At 52.5% G+C, this 14,442-nt stretch overlaps 1 protein-coding gene across 1 annotated transcript in view; it reads left to right on the forward strand.

Annotated features, from left to right (window-relative positions):
• The window catches only part of LOC140429483 (uncharacterized), a 313,043-nt gene that overhangs the window by 172,273 nt on the left and 126,328 nt on the right, over positions 1–14,442 (forward strand). The gene's annotated exons all lie outside the window — the stretch shown is intronic.

A 14,442-nucleotide genomic window follows, 5' to 3' on the forward strand; every position in this document is an offset into this window, starting at 1 on the left:
ATTGTTCTTACTCCATCTTCCACCTTAGAGATAGATTATTGGTCTCTAAAAAATCGAGGGGTATGGGGAGTAGGTGAGAAAAAGGAGTTGAGGCATGTTTTAATGGTCAGTGAGTTTCGAGGAGCCATACGGTCTTTTCCTATTTTTATGTTCTTACATTTGCAGCATTTGCTTAAAATGCAAGTATTTTACCCATTAGATATTTTTCCTTCTATCCTTTCCAAAAGATTGGATTTGTTATTCTTATTAAAGCTGTTGTTGGCATAGTGCCAATCAGAGAGATTTTCCCTCCAACAAGTCTCCAATGACTACAGCTTAAGCAAGAATAGATAATCGCTCACAATGCTCCTTAACTGACAGATTTATTGATTGACGTTGGCTGCAGTTGCCAAACCAAGCATCAAAGCATCTCATTAGCATCCCCTGCATTCCTGTTACTCCCTCTCAGTGACACAACCAATGACATTAACTCGGATATTTATCTAATGTTTTAATCTGTGTAGGTAGATGGACCCAGACCTTCCCCCTTGAACTATTAACTCTAAAATCTGACCTGAACCTGTCCAGGTGGAGAAAATGGTCAAGGGTCATAACTCAATGCATCTCAATATTCTTTTAACAGGTTATTGTACCACCAGTAACTTACAAACTTTGAGTACTCTCCGATAACTTACAAACATCCGTATTCTACTCCCTTCAAGACAAATCAATGTCAGAGTTACAAACTTTGTTCCTGTAACATCTGAACTGCACCTACCTGATTGAAGTATGTTCCCATATATCTGAATGATCAATTCTGCTCACAGTTAAGATTGAAAGTTGCTGTTTCTGTCCCTAAGCACATGTTTCTTAGTGCAAAATTAGCACTTGTGACAATAATCGGCACAAACCCCTTCCTTCATTGATTGTACTATACCTTGCAACCACGTACTGGGTTTGTGAATAGTCCATTAGTATGATAAGGGTGTTTGATGAGGAAGATTCTGGCACATCAGCATCATCGGATTGGTGAATGAGTTTCACTCGAACAAAACAGTTTTTGAGATTAGCAATTGCAAGGGATGTGGCTGCACACCCAGATATCCTGGAACCAAGAGCTCACTAGCTTGTAAGTATTAATTACAGTTCTATCGTTGACCATTGCCATTCAGTAGTTGAGCCAAATCATTTAAATCTTGGATGGATGTATATCATTGTGTGGACTGGTGGCCTCTGCCATCTCTTGACTAGTATATTCAAGAGTCACTTCATTATGTTTTGTTTGAAGAGCTTTTTTTAAGTCCAGTTCCAAAGTGGAATACTTTGGGGTGAAACTGGGCCAATTTATGAAAACTGTATCATCTCTTGAACTTTACATGTTGACTTTCTTTCGTATTGGAGGGGATACAGTGAAGTTTCAGTGAATTGGTCCCTGGGATCAGAGGATTGTTCTCTGATGAGAGGCTGAAGAAATTGGGTCTTTATTCTCTGCAGTTTAGAAGAATGAAAGACAATCACATTGAAATGTACAAGATTCTGAAGGGATTTGATAGGGTAGATGCTGAGAGATTGTTTCAGCTGGGCGGGCAATCTAAAACACAGATAAGACAGGACAAGGCGCTGATCATTTACGACTGAGATGAGGAGAAATTGCTTTGCTCAAAGGGTCGTGAATCTTTGGAATTCTCTATCCCAGAGGGTTACGAACGCTTTGTCGTTGAATGCATTTAAGGCTGGGATAGACTGATTTCTGGTCTCTCAGGGAATCAGGGGATATGGGAAGCAAACAGCAAAGTGGAGATGAAACTCAAAATCAGCCATGATCATATTGAATGATGGAACAGGCTCAATGGGCCAGAATATTTAGTCTTGCTCCTATTTCTTGTGTTCTTGTATTTAAGTTAAATGCATTTATGCAGAAGGACTGGCTGCAATTGTGTAAGATACACCAGTTTCTGTTGTTTAGTTGCCTGTTAGGGAGTGACTGGAAATTCAGCTCCCCACTACAACCCCCCCCCCCCCCGCCCCCCTATTGTGTGAGAATTGCCAGAAAACCATAGATGAATGTTCATTATTATTATAGTAAGTTTATTTTCAGACGCATTTGATTTTAATTTCTTGCCTCTTTGGAGCAATTGAATATACAGGAAGGCAGTGGCTACCAGGCAGCAAATCCTTGTTAATATGTGGGATTTAGTAGTGGAGATTTATGATGGTGAAATGTTGGACTTTGGCAACATTGGGAGATATTTCTGTGGAATAGCAGTTCTATGCAATGGAGTAGGAATATATTTTTGATAACACCGGTTCACCAGACTCACCTTTAAAAATCATCATTCTTTGCAGTTGCACAAAACACGCCCTAAGGGCCATAATTATTGGAGGTGACAGGGATCTTTTTCACCTGCGAGAGAGCAAGAGAAGGACCCACACTATCTCCTTTCAGGAAGGCCGACCACATCCTGTGCTCCTCAGGCATTTGCCAGGTCATCAGGAGGTTTTCCCTGGGACCGAGACTCGCAGGGTAGAAGACCCACCTACCTAGAGCGGCTGACCAATCAGAAGCCAGCAGGCCACAAATGTGCTTTGGGGGCTGTGGGAGGAGGGTGTCACAGAGGAAGGATTGAGGGGGATCAGTATCAAGGGCCGGTTTGGAGGGGGGGGGGGGGGCGGTGGCGAGGGGGGGGGGGAAGCAGTCACTGAGTATCTCCTTCCTGATGTTGGATCCCTCGATCAGGCACTGAGTGCCTTTGAACGAGGACCTGCCTCCCTGCCGGAAGCCCCAAAGCCATCCTGCACGGATTTCCTTGTGCTCATCGGATGACGATTCTCCTGCCTGCTGATAGGTTAATATCAGCGGCAGCTGGACGAGGCCTTTAATTGGCATAACTTGTCCACTTAGGGGCCTCAATTAACAGTGGGGAGAGAAAGTCATCCATGGGCCTTCCCACCACAGACTTAATCGAGGTGGAAGTGGGGATGTAGCAGGATCCCCACTACCTCTTGCCTGATTATTTCCTCCAAACAGCAAACTCACTACAAGGGAGAGCATTAAATTCCACCCACGTTCACAGTGAGACATTCGCTATCACTTCCTCACTTAACAATTCCTCAATATCAATTATTTCAATCAACACACCTCTTCTGTCATGGAAGTCCACGAATCCTGTCCCGGCGTCAACACTTAGTCCGAGGAAAGGAGAAACCTGTCTGTAACATTTGCAGAAATGTTATAGCACTCTTATCTTTCTGGTTCTTGTTTATTACCATTTGATTCACTTTTTGAGTTCCCTAGAATTGGGTTTCTCTTTGTTAACAACTTGTCTTCTTCAATGAAGTTACTGTGAAAAGTCCCTAGTAGCCACATTCCAGCGCCTGTTCGGGTTACCAGAGGGAGAATTCAGAATGTCCAAATTACCTAACAGCATGTCTTTCGTGACCTGTAGGGAGGAAACCGGAGCACCCGGAGGAAACCCACGCAGACACAGGGAGAACATGCAGACTCCACTCAGACAGTGACCCAAGCCGGGAATTGAACCTAGGACCCTGATTATCCAGGAAAGAAAAGATTATCAGGAATATCTCTATTATGTTATTAAAGAAGAATGAGTACTTGGAAGAAGCTAAATTGGAGGTTGCAAATAATTCAACACAGCCTGAGTATGTACTCATACCCACTCAGCAGGAAGGTCTTACTTAGAATTCCATGGCACCGATGGCGGTGCCGGTTCCGGAGCCATTCAGGACATGCTAATGGACCAGCACTCCCACCACCTGGAACTAGAGCAATTAACTCCGACATCATATTCGCAGCGGTCGAGATTAGCACTGGAGAGCTTGACAAGCTGGAGCTGCATATAAGCACTTCACTCCCCACACACTCTCATTCCAGTCAAGAAGATGCCACCCTGGGGAGCGGCACCAAGATTCGCAGATGCAGAGCTCGAGATATTGCTGGATGCCATGGGAGAGGAACCCTGTTCTCCGGGATGGGAAGGCGGCTGCCAACCGCCAGCGTCAACCAGGCTTGGCGCAGGTGGCAGAGGCCATGAGCGCGGTGGACCCCACCGCAAGGACCAGGCAGCAGTGCAGAAAGAAGCTGCACAACCTGTTCAGGGAGGCCCGGGTGAATTACCAGCTGCATACCCCTGGAACTACCCCCGTCCTACACCCAGGAGAAGACGGCTGACAACCTCAAGGAGTGGGAGAAGACCGGAGGGGCCCACCGGACTTGTGGCCCCTCACCGTCCCAGAGCAGAGGGTGTTGGACTTGGTCAGCGTGGTGGGAGAGTGTGCAGTCGCAGAGGTGGAGGTAGGCATCGGACAACAAAGTGAGCCTCCAATGCATTTCGATGTCCCTATTGCACGTGAGCCATCCTCCTCTCCCCCGACACACACCACGCTTACCCGCGATCCAACCATGCGTCATGTTTTGAGTCTTGTAGGGTCACCACCAGACGATGAGAAACCTGCTGGTGCCCCCCGCTCCCAGCCGCAACTCCGTGACTCGATGGAGCGAAACCATTTGCAGTCCGACACCCCCTGCCGCAAGCTCACGACACCCCGGAGCATATGTCCAACTTCTCATCACTGCTGTCATCAACATACTCCAGTTCCAGACACATCACCTCAGTTGGGTACTTTAGTGAAGAGGCTCCAGGGCCACTATCTGGTGCACGCCAAACACATGCAACAATGCATCAAATGGAGTTAGGAACCCCCGAGGGGCGGATGGTCAGAGGGTGGCCTGACCCCAAGGACTAGCTGCTGTCCAGAAAGGTCTTGCGCTTCTGAAAGGGCGGTCCCATCGATGTTGGAGATGCAGGTGCGTGCAGAGTCGGGGACTATATGAGAGAATGTTAGCAACCAGGAGGAGTCCAACCGCCTGCAGGAGGTGGTGCCAACTATGCAGGCCAACACCGCACAGTGGCATCCACGGCGGAGGCCTTGGGTACTGATGTTTCGGACATGGGTCAGGATGCCTAAGGCTTGGGGCACAGTGTGCAGGCAGTGGCTGAGGCACAGGACAGGGCAGCCATGTCACAGACAGTCATGTACCAGGGCCATATGGACGTTGCTTCGGCGCTCCAGAGCATGGCCAATCACAATGGGCCATGGCTGTGGGTGTCGAGAACATTGGCCTGGCTCGGACTGACATGAGCCAGTTCCAGAGGGACTTGGCACAGTCCCTATGCTCCATGGCCACGCGCATGGAGACCCTGGTCGAGACGAGAGTGGGCCTCCAGGACTGGCAGCGCCAGGTGATAGCGGAGCCGCCAGAACTCGTTCTGGCCGCAACCCCAGAACTTGTTCTGGTCGCACCCCCATCCCAAGGAGTGGACCAGGGGCCATCGGACACCCCAATGGAGCAGGAGGTGATGGGGCCCATGCCAGTAACACCCAAAGGGGAGGTGCTGGAGCACCGCAGCACCTCTGAACACCCCCACCTGTCAATGGCGCATCCAATGGGCAGCAGGCAGAGCAGTGTGGCACCACGCCACCTGTGACACCCGGAAGACTGCCAGACTTATCCAGCCCAGTCGCTGCAGAGTACTACCGGCAAAGGGAACCCAGGTCACAGGGCGGGTTACACAGCAGCCCGCCTCCATTTCTGATGTACCACCTGGGGGACCACAAGAAGCATTCGGGAACGTAAGGTCAGAAAATTAGACATCAGTTAAATGAGCACGGGTGCAGCATATGGGGAGGCATTAGGGAATAGGGCACAATTGTTGTACATAGCACTGTAACCATTAAACACAAATTCACTGACATTCCCAACTGCCTCTGCCCTCTGTCCCGTGAGGGATAGGCTGGGTGCAGAGGGTATGTCGGTAGGGTGTGGTTGTGGGGGGAGAGGAGAGGGCGGTGAGCATGTATGTGTGTGTGTGTGTGGCGGGGGTGGTGTGGGAGGCCGTCAATGTGGGGTTCGGGTGTTGGAGGATGGCAGGGCCAGTGTTCCCAGAGCATTCTGGAGTACTCTCAATGGCCAACCTCAGGGCCGGCACGGGCCTGGGCCAGAGATATGGGGGCACCTTATGTTAGGGCCAGCCAGGATGCAGGGAGAGGTGTGTCCATGGGAGGTGGGGGGGGGTGTAGGAAGGGACAGCTGTGTTGCTGGTGGCTAGATCCATAGTCGACGAAGCTAAAGGCAATAAGATTGTCCCATACATGACGACGATAGCGCACAGATCATGCAGCCTCCTGTGCCTGCCCAGGTCCCATGAACTGCCTATCCTAGCCCTTCTCCACATCTCCTTGTAGGACGAGCCATGCCGTTTCTCCACCTCCTCCTCCAGCATGTCCCCACTCTGCTGCACAATTTTGTGGAGGATGCAGCAGGCCACCACGATGTGGGAGACCTTCCCAGGATTGTACTGGAGGGCCCCTCCGGAGTGGTCCAGTCACCAGAACCACACCTTTGGCACACCAATGCACTGCTCCATGACACCCTGATCGCTAAATGGGCAATGTTATAGCAGTTCTCCGCGTCAGTCTGAAGCCTTTAGATAGGCGTAATCATCTATCCACAGCGGATAACCCCTGTCTCCCAAGAGCCAACCCCTCACCCGGTGGAGCGCCTTGAAGGCGTTGAGTGCACCAGGCAAAGGCAGCATGCATGCTGCCTGGATACCGGGTGCAAACATGCACGATGTACATCCAGTGGCGCACACCAACTGGACATTTAAAGGAGTAGAATCCCATTCGATGCTGAAGGCACCCTCTCATGTGCCGGTACCCCTAGGGGGACATGATCCCATCGATCACCCCCTGGACCGGGTGCATGCGATGATGTCCTGCATCCAGGGCAACGTGGTGGGCTTGGTCCATGCTGAAGGTAATGTATTGTGTCGCCAGTGCATACAGAGCATCCGTTACTGCACAGATGCACCTCTGCACGGAGGTTTGAGAGATGCGAGACGGGTCCCCACTCAGCGCCTGGAAGGACCCCATGGCAAAAACGTTCAGGACGACCGTCACCTTGACGGGCACCGGGAGCAGTGTCCTCCTCAATACCCCCGAGGTTCCAGATGCGCCATGGTCCGGAATAGATGTCGCACGATCTCTCTGCTCAACTGCAGAAGTCGACAGCATGCCCGGTCTGGCAGGTCCTTGTACGACAGGTGCTGCCGGCATACACAAGGCCTGATGTGACGCCTCCTCCTCGGCCTGTTGGGTGGCCGGCTCTCCATCATCACCGGCTGGCTCCTGCTCCGGGGCAGGCTCCTGATCGGCAAGGTCCTCCCCGAGCAGATCCTGCTCGTTTTTCAGGGCTGCGGCGGCCAGGCAGTTGCCACTACACACAGCTATACACCAAAATCTATGACCTGTTGGGGTTAAAGGACAAACGTGTTAGCATGGTGAGTACTCCCATGCCCAGCCAGATCCAATGGGCTGCACGATGATCCTGGCCTGCACTGCCTCCACAAGTCCCCACCCACCTGGCCACACCCTCTGATATTCTTCCCTCAGCACCACGCCCCTGGCCCAGCCAATGCCTGTCGTTGGGGGGCCTCCTGCCACGTCACCTGTCCCTGCCGCCATTACGCTCTGCAGTCTTTGTCTGTGCCCTCCTGTGGGATCTACCCTGGGTGCCCTCCTTGAATGGTCCATGTGCTACCCCGCCAGCAGGGTGCCATCTGGTTGCTGGGGTGGCACTGACTGCGCCATGCCTGGTGGCATGCGTGCAGGCAGTGATCATGAACGGACTGGGCGAAGGGGGTGGGCACCTGTTGGGACTGTGGCTGTAGTGTGCCATGGGTCCTCTGTGTGACACATGGGTTGAGCGCCCCTCTGTCCAGTGGCATGATGGATGGGAGCAGGGGTGCAGTGGGCTGGCAGTGCTTGGTGACAGCCGGTGTTCCTACAGGGTGGGCTGGCTGATGTTTCCACTGGTGGGGCATCCACCCTGGGGGGGGGAAGTGTGCCAGAGAGAGTGGCAAGGGCCATGGTTCATGAGTCCGTCATTCGGGGCATGTTCTGCTGGAGGAGGTAGTGCCTCGGATAGGTGCACCTGTATGCCGGCACCTGATGGACCACTGGGCCACACACATCCTGTTAATGGGCCAGGTGGGGTCTGGCGATTCCTGGGTTGGCCTGGGGGCTTGGCACACTTATACGGCTGATGGCGCTCTGCATATTTATGGGTCACAGTGGGCAGTCAGCATAGTGCACAGCCAGATAGCTGCCTTGTAGGCTGCGGCAATGGCGGCCCATGCCCGACCACCCAAGTCCCAGGGGACACCGTGAACCTCCGGCCCATCTCCTGGTCGCCCCCGCTACTCCCATGGCCCTGACAGGTGCCCACCCCCCAGCCAGTGGCACAACTGGATGCCCACAGTTGTGCCTTTGGAAACATGTCTCATTTCCTCTTTCACCCTCAGCAGCCATGGCGCCTGGTTCCCGTTTGTAAATACCACAAGTGAACCACGCCGGCTTCTGCCTGGCAGAGGCAGGGCATCGTGGGAGTTCGGAGACTACCAGATTGGGCCTTTAATGATATTTTAATGGCTGTTACTGTACAATTTGCATGTCCAAGCCGACACGGGACGTGGGACGCATTCATGAGAATGGCGTTGCATTGGGTGCCCAGCACCAACCTGGATTTTCGGCTGAAGCGCGATTCTCCACCAGATTGCAATTTCGGCATCACTGGACAGAAAATTTCGCATTCCCTATCTCTCTTCCAGCTTTAATGCCGGCTGGCTAGATTTCATAGACCTCAGGAAGTCTGGCAGCTAAAGGGAGGTCAGGACTATGACATGGATGAGGCAAGTGATTTTCAACACTGCAAGCAGCAGCATCTTCTCCACCCCAACACCCACCTTGCAAACTAACCTGTTTCCCTCCCACCTCTACCGAGCCATCCCTCCCTCCCCCTTTCCCTCATCGCTGCAATGTCTTAAATTCTTCGAGACCTCGCTATACAGGGGTTTAGACGGTTTGCTGCTTGCTGCAGCTCATGTCCATACAAATCCCACCAGGTTTAAAATAAAAACAAAATAATTAGTCATCAATTGTAAGCCCTTATTGTGGCCTGGCAAACAATTTCCTCACTGCCATAGGTATTCCAGTAGCATTTTTTTAATAAATGCTTTTTTAAAATAAATACACCCACATATCCCTTATCTTGAGTATTGAAAATTATTTTCATAATCCGTGAATTGACTCCCACTGCCTGAACCATGGTGGAATGTTGCTGATATAATTGCAAAACCAGGAGGAAGCTTTACATTCCAATTCATTCAGAAGGAAGTTTTGCCCTTGCAATTCTTCATAACCAGTGGGTTCTGTCGCGTAAAATCCCAAAAGTCGATGTGGCAAGTCACAAGGAATGAATTCTATCATCATGCAGAAGTTCAACATCAATTGAAATTTCAACAATACGAATTACAATGTGCAGGAGTGTAATCGTCAGCTTGTAATAAGGTGTAGTCAGGATGTTGATGTCAGAAAGAACTGTTTCTTTCTTCCTCTTGCTCTTCCCAGATTCATATTGTACTGCCCTTTCCTACCCCTTTCACATCTTCCCACCTTTGTGTCAAATTCTTCATCCATATTACCCACCTTTCTGTTTGAACCTCGATACAAACAAAAACATTGAGCAGATCAGGCAGCATCTGTGAAGAAAGGAACAGAATTAATGTTTGGTCATCAACCTCAAACAATGAGTTTGGAAATATATCGCCATTCCTTCACTGTTCCTGGGTCAAAATTCTGGATCAAGAGGCTGGTGAACATAAAACACTGTAACAGTGACCAGTGACCCGACCATGGGTGTATTACCAGCGATGCACTTATCTAGAGATGAGCGAAAGGCAATGCTGGAGGTGCTCTTAAATGTGCCAGGATGTGGTTGCTCACATGCAAGCTTCTACAGTGTGCGCTCCAGCCAGAAGGAGGAGGGATAATGCAGAGCTCTTGGTCTGCAGGGAGTTCATGTCTATTTGAGCACCATTTAAATGTGGTACCAAGACCTTTGAGCACATGAGGTAAATTTCTGCCTGCCCTGCTATGAAATTACCGAGCTCTTTGTAGATGCATAATTAATTATCGCACAAGTGGAGATCAGAGGTGTTGCCCCGCCCTGCTACTCAGCAGGAATAATGCCAACTTGCCAGCCTGCATCGTGTCTTGTGTCATGCAGGAGCTGCTGATGATTATAGAATCATAGAATTTGCAGTACAGAAGGAGGCCATTCAGCCCATCAAGTCTGCACTGGCACCCTACTTAATCCGACGCCCCGAGGCTATCCCCATAACCCTGTTGTCATGATATTCAGGTAAACATCATAGCACAAACATACATACATACTGATGGACAGATCAACGGACCAATCAACACACACACAACACCACAGCCAATCACAGGCAAGAGCATACACAGTACAAAACAGGGAACACAACACTTCCTGGGCATTCCAGCAGGAGACAGCTCAGGGCACAGAGCTCATAGCAAGCCACTCAGACATCCACCATGTGCTGAGTGCCACTCCAAGATAGTGTTAGGAATAGGTCCACAGATTCTAGGGTTATGATCGAACCTAAGTAACCAGTTTACCACTGTAAATAAATGATAGGAATGAAACTGAGTTGTACCATTCGCAACCGTGTTGGTTTGTCTGTGTAGCAGAGTACCCAACACATCATAGTACAAGGAGTAACTGTGGGACCTACCTACGAATCCTCCGGAATCTGCCATCCTGCGCCATGGGCACCATCAGCACGCCGCAGCCGCTACAAGTCGCTGGAAACCTTGGCGTTAATTGGAAGCTGTTCAAGCAGCCCTTCCAGCTCTTCCTGGGAGCCAACGAAAAGGAGAGCGCCTCGGACACCAGAAAGATCGCCATCCTCCTCTCCACGGCAGGTCAACACGCCATCCATGTCTACAACTCCCTGGTGTTCGCGGAAGGCGAGGACAAGACCAAATACAAGACAGTCCTTCTCAAGCTCGACCAACACTTCAACGTCGAGGTCAACAAGAGTTTCGAGAGGTATCTCTTCCAGCAGCGCCTGCACGGTAAGGATGAGCCCTTTCAATCCTTCCTTACGCATCTCTGTATCCTCACGCAGTCCTGCGGTTACGACACCACCTCCGATTCCATGATTCGGGACCAGATCGTTTTTGGGGTCACCTCGGGCACCCTACGCCAGCAGCTCTTAAAAATAAAAGGCCTCACCCTAGCCTCCGCAATCGAAGCCTGTGTCCTGCATGAAAACGCGACCAGCCGCTACTCACAATTTCAGGCGGCCAAATCGGCGCGGCAGGGGTCCTACGTGGCCGGATCGGCGAGGCAGGCGTTCTACGAGGCTGAACGGGTCCAGGCGATTGAGTTCCTCCCGGCCCGCGGCCCAGACGAGGGCGGCCATTTCGCGTGCTTTTCGAGGCCTCCCGCGTTTGTGCGTGCCAAAAACGACGTCGACACAGAGGGACGTGATGCGCAGGCGCGCTCGACGCAAGACCGAACTGCGCATGCGCAGTGGCGCAATGAACGCCATGACGTCACGACGTGCGGCAAATGCGGAGCCGCACATTTAAAGCGGCAATGTCCCGCAAGAAACCGACAATGCCTCCGCTGTGGCAAGATGGGCCACTACGCTGCCTGCTGTCGAGCAGCTCAACCTGCCAATGTTCCCCAATTCCGACAACCTCGCAGGGACGTGCGGACCATTCAACCTCCTTACTACGAGTCGTGCCCAGACGATATCCAGACCAGTGACACAGACGACCGGGACGCCTTCCGTGTTGCGGTCATTGATGGGAACCGGATGTCTCCAGCCAGGACCCACCAGCCGTTGCATGTGAACACTGTCAATCTGGGTGATGAATGGTGTGCCACCCTAACGGTCAACCCGAATTCGTCACCCACCTACTAGACTGGACTTATGAGCCTGTTTGTACATTGAACTCATAATACCACTGTGTTAATATGTTTCTGTTCTTCCTTGCCGTTACAGGAGTTTGTTTTTGTCGTTCAACATTTCTTGTAAATCTGTGTCAACCCCGGACTCGAGCTCCGGGGTGCCCTGGGATTCGGGTCCAAGGCTCCTGTCTGTGTCGGTGTCGTCCTCATCGCTGGTCGGCACCTGGAATTCTGGCTCTGGCTGGGGTCAGGGAGACCAGAAGGGCATGCCCCACCACGGGGCGGCATGGTGACACAGTGGCAGGGGTGCCGTCTCACAGGCAGCCATGTGTCAGAGCCACCTGGACAGTGCAGCGGCACTCCTAAGCGTGGTCCATTCACAGCGGGTCAAGGCTGAGAGCGTCGGCGGCATTGTCCAGATGCTGGCCAATGTGGCACAGACACAGAGGGAGGTGACCCAGTCCCAGAGGGAGATGGCGCAGTTACTGGCTGATTTCGCACAGCACCAGAAGGTGGTGGGACAGTCGTAGTGGGGTATGACGCAGTCTTAGACGGAGGTGGTCCACTCACTATGCTCCATTGCCATGAGCATGCAGACCCTCGTGGAAGCGGCAGCAGGCCTACAAGGTGGCAGCACCAGGTTGCAGGTAGCCTCAAGGGTTAGCTCAACTTGCACCCCTGTCGCATGGACTAGCCTGGGGGCCATCAGGCATCCCAAGGGAGGAGGAGGTGATGGGGCCAATGACTCCTGCAGGGGAGGTGCCGGTACACCACAGCACCTCAGACTCTCCCCCCCCCTCCTGTCCTGGTGCATCACATGGGCAGCGGGCGGAACAGGGCGGTGCCACACCACCTGGGACACCCAAGTAACCGCTGGGCCCATACAGGCCCGGTCGCCCCAGAAGACGGCCGCCACAGAGGACCTAAGTCACAGGGCAGGAATCACAGCAGGACACCTCACTCCTGATGTACCATCTGGGGATCCACCTAGGCAAAGCGTGAGGGCTCGTAAGGTCAGAAAATTAGACACCAGTTAAGTTGGCACGGATGCATGGCACAGTTTGCGATAGGGGCTAGGGCACGAATCTGTCTATATATTTTCACATTAAACACCGATGCACAACGTTACTACCTGTCTCGGTGATCTGTCAGAAGGGTGTGAGGGGTGGGCTGGTCTGGGCTGGCCGCAGAGGGGACTCGGGGGGGGGATGGGTGAATGGGCGGACGTTGTCCGTGGGCTTGGCCCAGGCTCCACAGTTCAGACAGTTTCCCCCACCCCCCCACCCTTCTAGCCGATTAAACCTGGAGGCGATCAGAGCGTACTATGCACATTGGCCCTGGCGCACACATTGTGTGGGCTCACATGCCTGTCTGGGCCCCATTTCCTGCCTCTCCTTGCCCTTCCCGCACTGTCCTCGTCAGACAAGGACTGACATTCATCCTCCTCCTCCAGCACATCGCCCTTCTGCTCTGCGATATAGCAGACCACCATGATGTTGGCGACCGTCCCAGCACTATACTGGAGGGCCCATCCAGAGGGGTCCAGGCACATGAACCACATCTTAAGGAGGCCAAGGCACTGCTCGATCACGCCACTGGTCATTGCTTGGGCGTCGTTGTGGCGGGTCTCCACGTCGGGTCTGTGGTCTCCAATAGGTGTCATCAGCCACAACCGCTGTTGCCCAGGAGCCAACCCCCTAGATGGGGGGGCACCTCGAAGAGGCCAGGAATCGTTGGGTATGCCAGGTGGAAGGCATTCTGCACACTGCCTGGGTGTCAGACGCAGACGTACATGATGCGCTGGTCACACACCAGCTGCACGTTCATCTGGTGGAATCTCTTTCGGTTTGTGAAGATCAGCCTGTAATCTGCAGATGCTCATAGGGAGACATGAATCTCGTCGACTACGCCCTGGGCTGAGGACATCTCGACGATGACGGCGAACCCCCTGCCAGGCAGCCCAGTGGGCTTGGTCCACACTGAGCTGGATGTATTGTGCTGACTGGGCATATAGGGCCTCCGTGATGGTACGGATGCACCTGTGCACTGAGCTCTGTGAGATCTTGGACAGGTCACCACGCCTGGAAGGAGCCCATGGCGTAAAAGTTCAAGGCGACCATCAGCTTGACGGCCACAGGGAGTGGGTGTCCTCCCCCATTCCCCCGCAGTGCCAGGTGCACCATGATCCGGCAGATATTTCGCACTATCCCACTGCTCAGCCAGTGTCTCCGACGGCTTGACTAGTCCGGCAGGTCTTCGAGTGACAGGCACTGCCGTTACACGCATGGCCTCATGCAGCACGTCCTTTTCACCTCCTCCTCCTCGGCATGTTGGGCGGCCGGCTCCTCATCCTCAGCAGCTGCCTCCTGTTCTTCTGGGCCAGGTTCTGCTGCTGCAATGTCCTCCTCCTTGAGCAGCTCCAGCTTGTACAGCCGCAGTGTACCCCCCAAGGCTACAGCGACTAGGAAGAAGGCTACCATTTCTGGTTGTATTCCAATATCCATTGCCTGCAAGGGGTGAAAGGCCAACATGTTAGCATTGTGCGTACCCCCTTGCTAACAAGGTCCAAATGGTTACACAATGGCCCTCGTTGGCACTGT

The sequence above is a fragment of the Scyliorhinus torazame genome, chromosome 9 (assembly GCF_047496885.1).
Source record: "Scyliorhinus torazame isolate Kashiwa2021f chromosome 9, sScyTor2.1, whole genome shotgun sequence".
NCBI lineage: Eukaryota > Metazoa > Chordata > Chondrichthyes > Carcharhiniformes > Scyliorhinidae > Scyliorhinus > Scyliorhinus torazame.